Source organism: Bos mutus, chromosome 22 (assembly GCF_027580195.1).
Source record: "Bos mutus isolate GX-2022 chromosome 22, NWIPB_WYAK_1.1, whole genome shotgun sequence".
Lineage (NCBI taxonomy): Eukaryota > Metazoa > Chordata > Mammalia > Artiodactyla > Bovidae > Bos > Bos mutus.
Window position 1 is genome coordinate 24,088,794 of NC_091638.1, and position 14,678 is coordinate 24,103,471.

Here is a 14,678-nt window from a genome sequence, read left to right on the forward strand (position 1 = left end):
TCCATGGGACTATAAAGAGCCAGACTCAACCGAGCAACTGAGCACACCCATTAAGATGTAAATATTCAGTGAACTGGCCACATATTAGGATCTCATGATATAAATACATATATATTTTTTACTAATATTGACTTACTATATTTCAACAGGACATTTAAAATGATTTTGTCTGTTTCTAATTCAAGGAATAAGTGGTTTTGGTGGGATAAAGAGAGGGAGAGAGAACAAGTAACTTAAGTGAGTAAGTGAGATGATTCACTCAACTTACTATCCATTGGGTGCTAAGCAGTGTACTGGTTATCTCTGAGCCACACAAATGAATGGTAACAATTATGGAATTTATGTTCTGTGGAGCAAGACAGACAGCACATAAGCAATCAATAAGTAAATTAAATAATAAGAGATTCTGTTAACAACACTGCAAAAAAATTTTTAAAAGAGTCCTAAGATAGAGAATAACAAATTTTGGTTCTTCAGTATTCATCAGATTTGAAAAGATCAGTAATCACTAAAAAGCTATATTAATAGAAAATGTATGAAATTTTTATATTCCACAATGCTGGCCTAACTTTACCCAGGTTTTGAGAGAATAACTACACTCAACCTCCCAAATCTCTTCTTAATAAAATGACTTAGGTTTCTACATGTGTGCACTCATGGACAAAGAACATTACAGTGTTCACTGCACGTGTCACTGGCAAAATCACTGGCCGTGGATGTGAAATGTATCAAATTCTGGATTTTCCAAAGATAAGCTAAGGAGCTAAGTCATTTGGAAGTTGAAACGTTAGGGTGATGGAAACCATGGGGCACAGACTTTAGATACTGTGAGGCTAGTTCACAGGGATTATGTGTGTCAAGTTAAGGATTTAACATATGATTTAATCAGGGTTGAGTGTTTATTAAAGTTTTTTGAAAATTATTTGGAAGAAAATGATGATGTGAAACAGTATTAGAGGAACACAATGAAATATTTCTGGAGAAGGAAATGGCAACCCACTCCAGTATCGTTGCCTGGGAAATCCCATGGACAGAGGAGCCTTGCAGGCTACAGTTCAAGGGGTCGCAAAAGAGTCAGACATGACTTAGTAACTAAACCATCATTATCACTTGGGAACTAAGATCACAAATGCCACATGGTGTGGCCAAATTAAAAAAAAAAATTGAAGAAGAGAATTATTCTTAAGCCTACAAAAATCCTCAAAAAAACAGGTCTTTTCTTCCTAGAATGTCTAAGAATGTCCAGTACCCCAGGAAAAATCAAGTAAGATGATTAAAAGCAACTGAGTAGATTTAAACCAAAATTTCCTATAAACACATCAGATGTCATCAAGAATAAATGTCTTTCTTACTGGTAGAATTTTGCAGTGCCAATATGTTCTCAAATGACATGAAACAATTGTATCTAAAGGAAATGTTTAACTTTTCTTTGTTTAACTACTGCACTGAAAGTATAGCATGGTAACAATAGAAAATTGTGGAATATAAAAATTTCATACATTTTCTATAAACAGGCTATCTCCTAGGTAAAGAGTTGTTTGTATTAACATCTTTTTAAACAAATTTTCTGAGCAAGCACAAACACAAACACAAACCTAACTCCTATTGTCATGTGGATGGCTAGGTACGGCAGACCAGTGACAAGAATTCGCCTGCCAATGCAGGAGATGGAGAAGACATGGGTTCAGTCCCTAGGTTGGGAAGATCCTTTGGAGAAGGAAATGGCAACCCACTCCAGTGTTCTTGCCTGGGAAATCCCATGGACAGAGGAGCCTGGCGTGTTACAGTTCATGGGGTCTCAAAGAGTTGGACACGACTCAGAAACTAAACATCAACAACTGCACTTAATAGTTGCTTTCCAGGAATTTGAAGCCCAGTAGAGAAGTATCCCACTCCGGTGTTCTTGCATGGAGAATCCCAGGGATGGGGGAGCCTGGTGGGCTGCCGTCTATGGGGTCTCACAGAGTTGGACACGACTGAAGTGACTTAGCAGCAGCAGCAGCAGAGAAGTATAAAACCCATAGATATGTATTTTAAGAGAGTGTTTATTACATTTCTATGGGATTTTAGAATAGAGAAAGTTTATTTCCAAAATGCTTCAGGGAGGGAGTGGTGTTAGAAATGAAAACTTGGAGAACCTGTCAGTTTTAGCCATTTGGAGATGATTACTAAGTGGTGATTATGATGCTGAAGATAGAATTTCAAATCATCTTTTTAAACTGCTCTTTTTCTAGATAAATATTAATATTATCTTCCCATTTTGGATGCTCTATCTGATATCTAGACTCTGTTGAGAATTTAAAGTACCTTCTCCCTAGAAAAAAATGCATCCACAATTACAATTTTCCATAAAAATGTCAAGGAATTCACAGACTTTCAGTTAAGAAATCTTGCTTTAGGTCAAGAGAATATTATTAATGGAATGCATATAAATAGCATTTTACACTTTCTCGAGAACTTTTACATTACCACAATAGGAAGAAGTAATAAGGACTATTATCATTGCTCTATTTTTCATAGAATAAAAACTGAAATATGGAGAAATTAAGCAGCTCTTCCAATATTATGAATTTCTTTGGGAGTTACTGAGATTATGCCAGTGTTTACTAAAACACCTCCCTACTCTCTGGAATTCCACTTCTCTAAGCATCATTCCGGAGAAGGCAATGGCACCCCACTCCAGTACTCTTGCCTGGAAGCTCCCATGGATGGAGGAGCCTGGTAGGCTGCAGTCCATGGGGTCCTGAAGAGTCGGACAGGACGGAGCGACTTCACTTTCACTATTCACTTTCACGCATTGGAGAAGAAAATGGCAACCCACTCCAGTGTTCTTGCCTGGAGAATCCCAGGGACGGCGGAGCCTGGTGGGCTGCTGTCTGTGGGGTCGCACAGAGTCGGACACGACTGAAGCGACTTAGCAGCAGCAGCAGCAGCAGCAGCAAGCATCATTCATTTGAAACTTCACTCTAGCCAAATTGGTGCAATTACATGTGGGAGGAAATTCAAAATAATAATAGCTCTGATGGAAGGGAATTTCTCACTCAAAGTCATCAATTAAGGACACAGGCTTCTTCTCTAATTTTCCTTCAGTACTCTAGCTTATTACTTTAGTCAAGATCACCAGTTGGTCCATGGTAATTACTAGAGCTCCAACCATAAAGTTTGCTTTCCAACCATTAGAATGAAGGAAGTGGGATACAGGACAAGAAATCTGAATTTCAAGCTAAAACCTTTCCTCTTGAAGAGACCTCTCAGAAGTCCTCCCAAATATTTCTGCTTGTATATAATTGGACAACAATTTGGTATTTGTGATAAAAATTACAATATTTCATCTGGGCACACTGATGTTCTAAATAATATTTCTGTTCTGTTATTAAAGAACAAAGGAAGAATGGATATTGGCTAGCAACCAGAGATCTCTTCCATAATTGTTGTTATGGTAAGCTATGTCCAACTCTTTTGCAACCCATGGACTGTAGCCCAACCAGGCTCCTCTGTCCATGGGATTTTCCAGGCAAGAATACTGGAGTGAGTTGCCATTTCCTATCCCAGAGGATCTTCCTGACCCAGGGATTGGACCCGTGTCTCCAACATTGCAGGTGGATTCTTTACCACTGAGCCCCTGGGAAAGCCCTAACACCAAACACTTGCACCAACAATAAAACTTTTGTGTCTGAAATCAGTGAATGAGGATTCTGAAGATGGAATTTCCTGGTGATGAGAAGACATCAGTTAGATCCCTGTGTGGTCTGTGTCTCCTGATATGTAAAATGAGGCAGGCTAGAGACTAGCATCTCTCTCATATATCCTCCAGTTTGAGATTTTAGGAAGCCTAAAATGTTACCTCATTACCTTACTACCAAAGGAATGGCAATTTCTGATATGGAAACTATTTGCACATCTGTGAATAGTCCAACTTAGATTCTATTCGAGTAGCAAAATATTAGAATAGTCTATTAGAATATTAGAATAGTCCCACTATTCTATTAGTGGGACTAATAGAATTAGTCACTATTAGAATAGTCCCACTGAATTATTAGCCCCACTCAATTATTTTACAGAGATCTTTTTTTTAAAGAAGGAGAAAAAAGAAAGAGAAGAGAACAAGGGAAGTTTTCTTTGACGTTGAGCAAGAATGGCAAATTTATCATTTTGGTACCAAGAGAACACCCTGCATATGATCTTGATATTTGGGGTGGGGGATGGAAATTCACAATTAAAATGAAACATTCATGCTTACAATTTAAGAACTGTAAGATACTAAGCAAAATGTGCAGCTGTTTATAAGAACTACCATTTATGCAACCAAAATATTCAATCAGTAAAAACAGTTCTTAATGCCTCTAGGATAATTATTTTTTATGTGGATAGAATTAAACTTGTGTAACAATATAACCATCAAGTCTTTGTACAATCTTCCTATAAAATATGAAAAGAGTATAGACAATACTGTTTGAACTATAAACTGCCACCACACTTCAGATTTGTTAATTAGGGTACCAGCATGAGGTTCTTTCTAAGCATTATCAAGGAAGCCAGCTAATCTAAGTTTCTTTGCCTTATTCCTCTCCTTCATTTATTGCAGTTTCTTAAATGGAAGGACCCAGAGTGTCATAAAAATGAATTAAATAGAAAACTAAATAGAAAATGTAATAATAAGCTAAATGAATAAGATTCTTCCTTTAAACTATATTACCAAAGAGGGAGAATATCTATTAAGGGCAATATGGTCACGTATGTAACTATAAAATATGGGAAAGTAGAACAGAAGAAAATGGCTAATCCCATCACCACAATCTTTGAAACAAATATACCTGGAAGAAGTAACTGCTCTCACTTTCTGCCACCTTGAAGCAGAGAACAAGAGTCCTTGTTCTCAACTGGGTGTGGCATCTCACTTCAGTGTCTTCAGGTTGCTTCTGAACACATGAGATAAGATTCCAAGTCCAAGTCCAGCCACCAGGCCCACTATCTTAGCCTATAATCTCTAAGATTTGGGATGCATCCAAAAGGAAGGACTCAAAGATGCTATAAAAGAGGTACTATAATTGCAAAAGCGTGTAAAATATATGCAAAGCCATCCCTTGCATCAATGTCAAACAGTATTTATTAAGCATCTATTATATACAAGGCACCATCCTAGAAACCCAGAAAGCAACATTCCCTGACTTCAGGGAGCTTTCAATCAAATTGTTGTTGAGTAAAATTACAATGCCTAAAGATTTATGTTTAAATCAATAAAAACCAAAACAACCTATTAAGAGTCTAAACTGCCACAATGTTCTGATTCCCAGGTAGGAAATAAGGTACTGCAAACTTAAAAACACTCCTTGTCTGAGAAGCTTACAGTATAGATTTGTGAGACAAATAAAAACGCATGAATGACTCGTAGATAATCACAGAAAGGATTCCAGTGTAAAGCACTGGAGTGCAATAAAACCACAACAGGCAGGCTGCTCCATGATGGAAAATTCACCTCCTCATTCTTTACGACAGAGTACATTTCCAGTCCTACCAAAGGGACTGGGATCCGGGGGAATACGTATGTGTTTTGAGGAATTTCCATCATACCACATCAGAGGCCATAGATATTAAAACTGTAATTAGAGGGATTTTAAACACATAGGAAAAGATAGGATGTATGAGATACTTCAAACTAAATGATGCAAAGTTTAAAAATTGTTATAGCCTATGAGAGTCCATAACAATATGAGATAACAGTCTGTCATTTGCTACATATCCCAATATTTTATTGTGAAAATGCTTACACATTATAACATTTTATGGGGAGGGAGGTGGAAGGGGGGTTCAGGATTGGGAACACATGTACACCCGTGGCAGATTCATGTTGATGTATGGCAAAACCAATACAATATTGTAAAGTAATTAGCCTCTAATTAAAATAAATAAATTTAAATCTAAATTTAAGAAAAAAAGGACAGTAATTGCCAATATACTCACTATCTAGATCCAACAACAGTTAACATTTTACCACATGTGTGTATACACATATATTTTTCTTTTCATTTGGTGACCCATTGGGAAGTAGGGCACCTGGTAGAGGACCTGCTGGTAACAAGATTTTGGAATCTGATACTTTTCTAATTGAGTTCTTCAATTTTTAGAGCTAGCTTTATTTTTCAGAGAAGGCAATGGCACCCCACTCCAGTTCTCTTGCCTGGAAAATCCATGGACGGAGGAACCTGGTAGGCTGCAGTCCATGGGGTCGCTAGGAGTCGGACATGACTGAGCGAATTCACTTTCACTTTTCACTTTCATACACTGGAGAAGGAAATGGCAACCCACTCCAGTGTTCTTGCCTGGAGAATCCCAGGGACGGGGGAGCCTGGTGGGCTGCTGTCTCTGGGGTCGCACAGAGTTGGACAGGACTGAATCGACTTAAGCAGCAGCTTTATTTTTATTGGTAATAGTAATGGACGCATGTAGTATACATTTGTTGCTATCACAGTAAGTTGTTTCCTGTGGATCTTTTCCGAATATCTACCATTTACCAGGTGGCACTGAGGGTAGAAGAGATATCCTGGACACAATCACTATCCTTACCTGTCTACTTTTATTGATTCTCCAGAAACAACTGACTGATTAGCAATTGATTCATCAAGGCTCTGGAAAAGTTTATATCTTGCTTCATGTGTAAGAATCTGCCTGCAATGCAGGAGACCTGGGTTCAGCTCCTGGATCGGGAAGATCCCTTGGAGGAGGGGTATGGCAACACACTCTCGTATTCTTGCCTAGAGAATTCCATGGACAGAGGAGCCTGGCAGGTTATAGTCCATGGGGTCACAAACAGTCAGACATGACTGAGCAACAAATACTTTCACTTTCATGTGTAAAATACTACTCTTCCAGAAGCACTGAATTTTTGTCATTAATATTTAATAGGAAGTTTGTATATACTAAGGTGGGTAAAGTCCTGGTATCTGGATCAATGGGGTGAAAGTTGATTTTATCCTTAATTCATGCCCATGTTTTAACATGAGATTTTTCCTCCTGAATACCATTTTCACTAACTAAACACACAAAGTAGATACAATGACTTGTAACTGCAACATATTCCAGGTTTTAAGATGCTAAAGCTGAAACTCCAGTACTTTGGCCACCTCATGCGAAGAATTGACTCACTGGAAAAGACTCTGATGTTGGGAGGGATTGGGGGCAGGAGGAGAAGGGGACGACAGAGGATGAGATGGCTGGATGGCATCACTGACTCGATGGCCGTGAGTCTGGGTGAACTCCGGGAGTTGGTGATGGACAGGGAGGCCTGGTGTGCTCCGATTCATGGGGTCGCAAAAAGTTGGAAACGACTAAGCGACTGAACTGAACTGAACTGAACTGATACGTTTGAATAAGCAATATTGCTGGTACACAAATACAAAACTGTACACAAGTTCTGAGTTAGGGTGAAGGAAGATAAAGCAGGCATTTCCACATCCCACAACAGACGTGTTTTGGAAAGACCTCACTCTTTGTAAAATTATGCACTAAAAATAAGGCTTATGGGAAAAATAAATTTTATGTAGACCTCTGAAATCCTATGCAAGTACATAAGCAACACATTAACAAAGACGATTAATGGCACCTCCCTTAGAAACCACCCTAGACAACCTAGGCAAGCAGCTGAGCATGATCAGAGACTGGCTAGGTGATAATGAAAAATACACGAAACCATAAGAGGGGGCATCAGGGTTTCTTGTGCTGAGACAAAGCAGAAAGCCAAAGGTTTAGGATGAGCAGCCCTGTTTACCAGTTGAGCCTGGAAGGAAGTGCATCCTGCCGCAAGCACAAAGTCATCCTCGGGTGCATATGTACCTTTCAAGTGAAAAAGACCTTAGTACAGATGATTAACGATTAACACTCCCCTGCCCCCCGCTTTTCTTTTCTGTAGAGAATGCTCTTGTCTTAGCACCTGTTAGCTGAGAGATTTTTTTCCCCCTCTCCTGGTGAAGAAATAATAATTCTAACTCTGCTACTTCAGCAACCTTTGCCTAGGAAAATATTATATAATCAGTTATGACTTCCATGTTCCCCTACTTACTTTTTCCCTATTCTTGTTTAGAGACACAAGTAACACGGCGGGAAAGTCTGTGAAGATAACAAACATACACACACATGTATGTTCTACTTACAACAAAGGTCAAATAAGCAAGATGGGTGGGACCAATATTGTTCAGAGTATTCCTTGATCCTTAGAGGATTTTCCCTAATATTTCTTAGAGAAAATGAAGAAAACAAATGTAGAAGGCTGGAAGAAAGGAAAAGAAGGGGGAGGGAGAAAAAGATGAAATTTCATCATTTTCTAAACAGCTGAGTATGTGGCTTATTCTAGGCAAAAACATTATACTCTATATAAATAGCTTTAAAACTTAACAACATGTAGAAAAGGCCTTCTTCAGAGGAACTGATACAACCAGTATTATTTTAGAGTGTGGAGGCTCTAAAACCTGTATGGAATGGACATATGAAATTACTCTTCAAACGCCTCAGAACAGAGTACTTTGGAAACTAAAAAGTAACTTCTGTGTTTCTGTCCATTTCAGCTGTTGTTGTTCAGTCTCTTAAGTTTAGTCGCTCAGTCGTGTCTGACTCTGTCTACATGAATTGTAGACTATCAGGCTCCTCTGTCCATGGGATTTTCCAGGCAAGAGTACTGGAGTGGGTTGCCATTTTCTTCTCCAGAGGATCTTCCCGACCCAGGGATCAAACCCAGGTCTCCCACATTGTAGGCAGACACTTTACCGTCTGAGCCACCAGGGAAGTCAGTCTCTTAAGTCCTGTCCAATTCTGCAGCCCCATAGACTGCAACACACCAGGCTTCCCTGTCCTTCACCATCTCCCAGAGTTCACTCAAATGCATGTCCATTGAGTCAATGATGCCATTCGGCCATCTCATCCTCTGTCGTCCCCTTCTCCTCTTGCCCTCAATCTTACTCAGAATCAAGGTCTTTCCCAGTGAGTCCGCTCTTTGCATCTGGTGGCCAAAGTACTGGAGCCTCAGTTTTAGCATCAGTCCTTCCAATGATTATATAGGGTTGATTTTCTTTCCAGACGACTAGTTTGATCTCCTTGTTGTCCATGGGACTCTCAAGAGTCTTCTCCAGCACCACAATTTGAAAGCATCAGTTCTTTGGCACTCAGCCTTCTCTATGGTCCAACTCTCGCATCCATACATGATTACTGGAAAAACCGTATCTTTGACCATATGGACCTTTGTAGGCAAAGTGAAGTCTCCGCTTTTTAACACACTGCCTAGGTTTGTCATGGCTTTTCTTCCAAGGAGCAGGTATCTTTTAATTTCATGGCTTCAGTCACCATTCACTGTGATTTTGGAGCCCAAGAAAATAAAGTCTGTCACCATTTCCATTGTTTCCTCATCTGGGAAATGGGAAATTTCATCCGGCAGGCAAAACAAGGTTTAGCTTACCAGGATGGAAAAATAAATAGGGAGTAGGGGCTTCCTTCCTTCAGATGTCCTCTCCTCCTCAACTTATTTCAAGTGAGGAAAACTAGCTAAATGATGCAACTTTACTGTTTTGTTACTCAAATCTTGGTGGGGCTTGAGAACAGCTATAATCACTACAACGACTTCCATTAGATTCAATATATTAATTCTAGAATGCCAAAACATCTAATGCTTTTTGTTGAGAGGGCAAAAATAATTTTTAACAAGTTTCTTATCCTCTCAAGATTAGCAAAAGCTCCAAGCTGATCTGTTAAACTGAGATATTTCAGTATTTCACCAAAAAGGAAAATGAGTCTATCCATGCTAATGTGGAAAATATTTCAACATAAAAACTCACTGGAAAAAAAAAAACCTGCAAAAACAAAGCAAGGCTGGATGCCAGGAATATATTTGATGGAAATCAGCATGTCTCTGCAGAGCTATGCAAAGATGAATGATTTGGATTCTATTGTATTATTTATCATTCCTTTTTATCTATGATTCCAGACTATCTATTATTAAAAATGGAGCCTACATTCAATTTAAATAACATTATGTTAGTTGCTTTTCTCACTTGTAAGCATCCATTTCAACTGAAGGGAATGGCAATGCACTAATGCAAGGAGAAGTCTACACAAGCTCTGACAGTTCAGACTTGTTTTGTGCATTTTCCTAGCAAATATGAACTTAGATTGTTAATTGCTAAGCCTTTGAATCTAAACATCTTAGATAATTACCAATGGTTGTGCTTGGAGGGGAAGTGATTGTAAAATGTGCAGTTTGGCTAATGCCCAAGAAAATAAATCTGTATTAGGGATAATTATAGATATTTTAATTGTTTTGGGGTGTTAATTGGTAAGCTACAGACAAGGAGGGAAAAAGAAACTATAGGTGTCTTTTATCTATACTGACCCACAGGTATGCTAAACCTTCTCTCAATGTGCAGTCTTAAAATGTACTGAGTCATAATTTAACTTTACAAATTTATGTTCATGAACAAATATAAGCTACTGGTACATTTGCTTTTGCAAAAATTAATTTACTGCCAAATGCTGATATTGTTTCTTCCCACCTCTCTGTATGTGGCAAATCCCATAGCATATTAGAAACTGAAAATAAAGAATAAAAGCCAGTTTCTCATATATTCTTAAATTACAAAGACAAAGGAGAAAAGAGATCAATATCAATGAAACATCTAGCCAAAGGCTTTTAAACTTTCTTGAAGTCACAGAACCCATTGTATGAAAAAAGAGGGAAACCTTTCCTCAAATGCTAACAAAGTTTTTGAGTGATTATATGCATCTGCATTATAATTATACACAGATACACATTTTATTTTAGTTTGAAGGAAGTCATCTAAAGAGTACCTGAAAATGCTGATATATCTGAGGCAATGATTTTGATTGTGAGCTCCTTAAAGACAAGGATTCTGTATCTTCATCTCTAAATTCCCTGGCAACCAATAGTTGTAGAGTAGATGGATGCAGGGATGGGTTCTTGTAGGTTGGTTGGATGATGGAAAGAGGAGAAGAAGGAATTTAGTTTCTTTACAAAGTTGTAACTTGCCTTATTACTTTTTCAGGTTAACTTTAAACAATACCCTACCCTGAACCTCAGTGGCAGTACTTGTAAAAGTCAGTACATTGGAGTACAGATAAACATACTTCCAAACAAGCTGAGAAAGGAGTTAGGTTCAGAAATGAAATGCTTAAATAAACTAAAACTATTTTTAGAAATAGAGACTTCCCCAACAAAAAAATCACCAGGTGGACTTCCAAAAAGAAGAAAGTGGGAAGAAGATAGCAGATATTTGGTAGTCACCATTTCAAAAAGGCTACAAATTTTTATCTAATTTATAAGAAGAAATGATCTTATAACCTGATTGAAAAAACAACGATCTAAAGATGTTATTTTATATAATCTTGGAGAATAGTTTGGAAAAAACAAGGGCCCTAACTTTAGGTTCAGCCACCCTTCAAATGGCCAATTGTACCCATTCTGGTAAGATGGTTAAATGATCAAAACTTTACCAATGATCAGAAATCAAAGTTAATCCATTCTTTTATAGCTGTATCCAAATGATATAAAATTTAAAAAAAAAAAAAAAACTTGGGACAACATCAACAAAACAGTCAACCAAACTAGCATTCAGACAAAGCAAATATTTAACAGATATAAATTTTCATTTTTTTTAAGTTGTGTTTCTGGTGCTTTATAATATTTTTTATTAAGTATCTGACATTGATCTGGGGGTAAAACTGGAGACCTAAATATATATTTTATTTGTCTACAAGAATTAAATTAGGTTCTATGCTCAATGTATTAGTGATTCTTTTTTTTTTTTTCTTTTTTTTCCTTTTTTATTTTATTTTTTAACTTTACAATATTGTATTGGTTTTGCCATATATCAACATGAATCTGCCACAGGTATATACGTGTTCCCCATCCTGAACCCTCCTCCCTCCTCCCTCCCCATACCCTCCCTCTGGGTCGTCCCAGTGCACCAGCCCCAAGCATCCAGTATCATGCATCGAACCTGGACTGGCGACTCGTTTCATACATGATATTATACATGTTTCAATGTCATTCTCCCAAATCATCCCACTCTCTCCCTCTCCCAAAGAGTCCAAAAGACTGTTCTATACATCAGTGTCTCTTTTGCTGTCTAGTATACAGGGTTATTAGTGAAGTGCACAACTGCTTTTTACCATACCATCAAATCAATCAAAAATCCAAACATTTCTCTAACATGGTAATAATGTTCTTATCAGGTGTTTAATACCTGCCAGAGGTTCCTCCTAGAGTCAACTAAACGTAAGACTCATAAGACTATTACAAGCTATATCCACTATCTTATACATAGCACAGCCTGTCAGCAGAGCTTGCTTCTGTGAACAGCCTTGCAATGGTTCACATGGTTGCTTCTGGAAGCTGTCTGTCCTCTAGAGATGGTTTTAAGTGAAGGAGACAAGAATCACACCGAGCAAGGGATGTGTAGTCCTGATCTAGAAGCACCACATGAGTGCATGCTAAGTTGCTTCTGTCGTGTCTGACTCTGTCTGACCCTATGGACTGTAGCCCAAAAGGCTCCTCTGTCCACAGGATTCTCCAGGCAAGAATACTGGAGTGGGTTGCCATTTCCTCTTCTTCCCAACCCAGAGATTGAACCAGCATCTCTTATGTCTCCTGCATTGGCAAGAGGGGTTTTTTTTTAACACTAGGGGCACCTGAGAGCCAGCACGGTGGTGGTGGTTTAGTCACTAAGCCGTGTCCGACTCTTGCGATCCTAGGCTACAGTTAATGGGATTCTCCAGGTAAGAATACTGGAGTGGGTTGCCATTTCCTTCTCCAGGGGATCTTCCCAACCTAGGAATCAAACCCAGGTCTCCTGCATTGCAGGCAGATTCTTTACCAACTGAGTTAGAGAGTAAGCCCTGGGAGCAAGCATCTTTTTCAACAATTCCCTGGGAATATTTCCCAGGCTCCCCACAAGGGATAACTTGTAACAAGAGTCACTGCATTCTAGGCGAACACAAAGATTTACATGCCAATCTAGTACCAGAGGCCATTTAATGCAGACATAATTTATAAACTACAACTTATTTGTACTCAAAAGACTTCTATCTAGTGATAGAATTGTATTTATTGTCACAGGTTAGCAGGTTAACAGAGCTAGAGTAATGGAAAATGAAATTAAAATGTCAAAGGGAAAAGGATTTTGTTATATACTCATATGAGTGTCTTGATAGCAGTCACATCAAATATGCTCTTCTATAGGTTAAGAATTTAGAGGCAGTAAGGCAATGGCACCCCACTCCAGTACTCTTGCCTGGAAAATCCCATGGACAGAGGAGCCTTGTAGGCTGCAGTCCATGGGGCCGCTAGGAGTCAGACACGACTGAGCGACTTCACTTTCACTTTTCACTTTCATGCATTGGAGAAGGAAATGGCAACCCACTCCAGTACTCTTGCCTGGAGAATCCCAGGGACGGGGGAGCTTGGTGGGCTGCCGTCTGTGGGGTCACACAGAGTCAGACACGACTGAAGCGACTTAGCAGCAGCAGCAGCAGCAACCTGAATGTGGACAGCTACCATCATCAAATGTTATACTACAAAAGAGAGATTTTTAGAAATTCCATTTCCCCATTCTATTAATGTCTATTACACAGTAGGAAAACTTACCCAAATCCAAATTATCCCAAACCATTATGAGACAGATTATTGCAGATATGTTACTAGTTGCTTGTTACTAAAAAGAACTGCAAATACTCTTCTTACACTAATGGATTTTTACAAGCACGTGCTGCAAGCTAAAATCTTGTGTGCAAGCACACAGTGGGTTTTACCTACACTTAGTCTGTGTTAACAGGAACCAGCCAATGTGAAATTTTAAAAGTGTTAATTTATCGAATTAAGTGGGGAAGGCTTAAAATTAACTTGTTTCAAAGCAAAGGAAATGGCAATGATAGGCAACAGTATCTGAATACTAACTTTAACCTTTTCAAGAAGAAAATAGAAATGTATGTTCTTTTGGACATTTAAAGGAGAGACAAAATAAATATGCTGAAATGGCTGGGACTTTATACTCACAGTCTGTTGCCAAACTGACATGAAGACAGAAAGATGATCTAGGATTCTGTTCCTGCCGGGAAGTGGGGGAACCTGAAGGAGAACTTACATAGTTAATATGACCTTCTGTTGGTGGGGCTTCCCTGGTAGCTCAGCTGGTAAGGAATCCATCTGCAATGCAGGAGACCTGGGTTTGATCCCTGGGTTGGGAAGATCCCTTGGAGAAGGGAAGAGCTACCCACTCCAGTATTCTGGCCTGGAACATTCCATGGACTCTATAGTTCATGGGATCGCAAAGAGTTGGACACAACGGAGCGCCTCTCACTTTCATTTTCCACTTTCTGTTAGTGGTATGGAGGGGGAAAATTACAGCCACTTGAAAAAGCTGTGATCATGATTTTATTTAGTAAAAATGAATGATTAAGTGGAATTAAGGGCTAAATAAGAAGAGACATCTGCATATCAGTGAACTTCAAATTTTAATTCATTAGTTTTTTAAAAAATAAAACAATTTGAGAGTCATTGGCAATGCATGTGTACAATCTGTGACAGAACTGAAAGGTGGACTTCTAACCCTCTGATCTCCAGATCTACATGGCATCTCAGACTGAGATCACCTGTGTGTATCACACTCTGAAATAAAAAAACA

At 38.7% G+C, this 14,678-nt stretch overlaps 1 protein-coding gene across 5 annotated transcripts in view; it reads right to left on the reverse strand.

Annotated features, from left to right (window-relative positions):
- Positions 1-14,678, reverse strand: part of CNTN4 (contactin 4) — a 1,023,175-nt gene that overhangs the window by 600,891 nt on the left and 407,606 nt on the right. The window contains exon 1 of one of the 5 annotated variants that reach the window (XM_070359498.1): positions 10,828-10,848. The exons of the other annotated variants lie outside the window; for them this stretch is intronic. The gene's annotated coding sequence lies outside the window, so the exon portion shown is untranslated. Of the gene's footprint in view, positions 1-10,827; positions 10,849-14,678 lie in introns of those variants that run through there. 5 annotated transcript variants of the gene reach the window in all.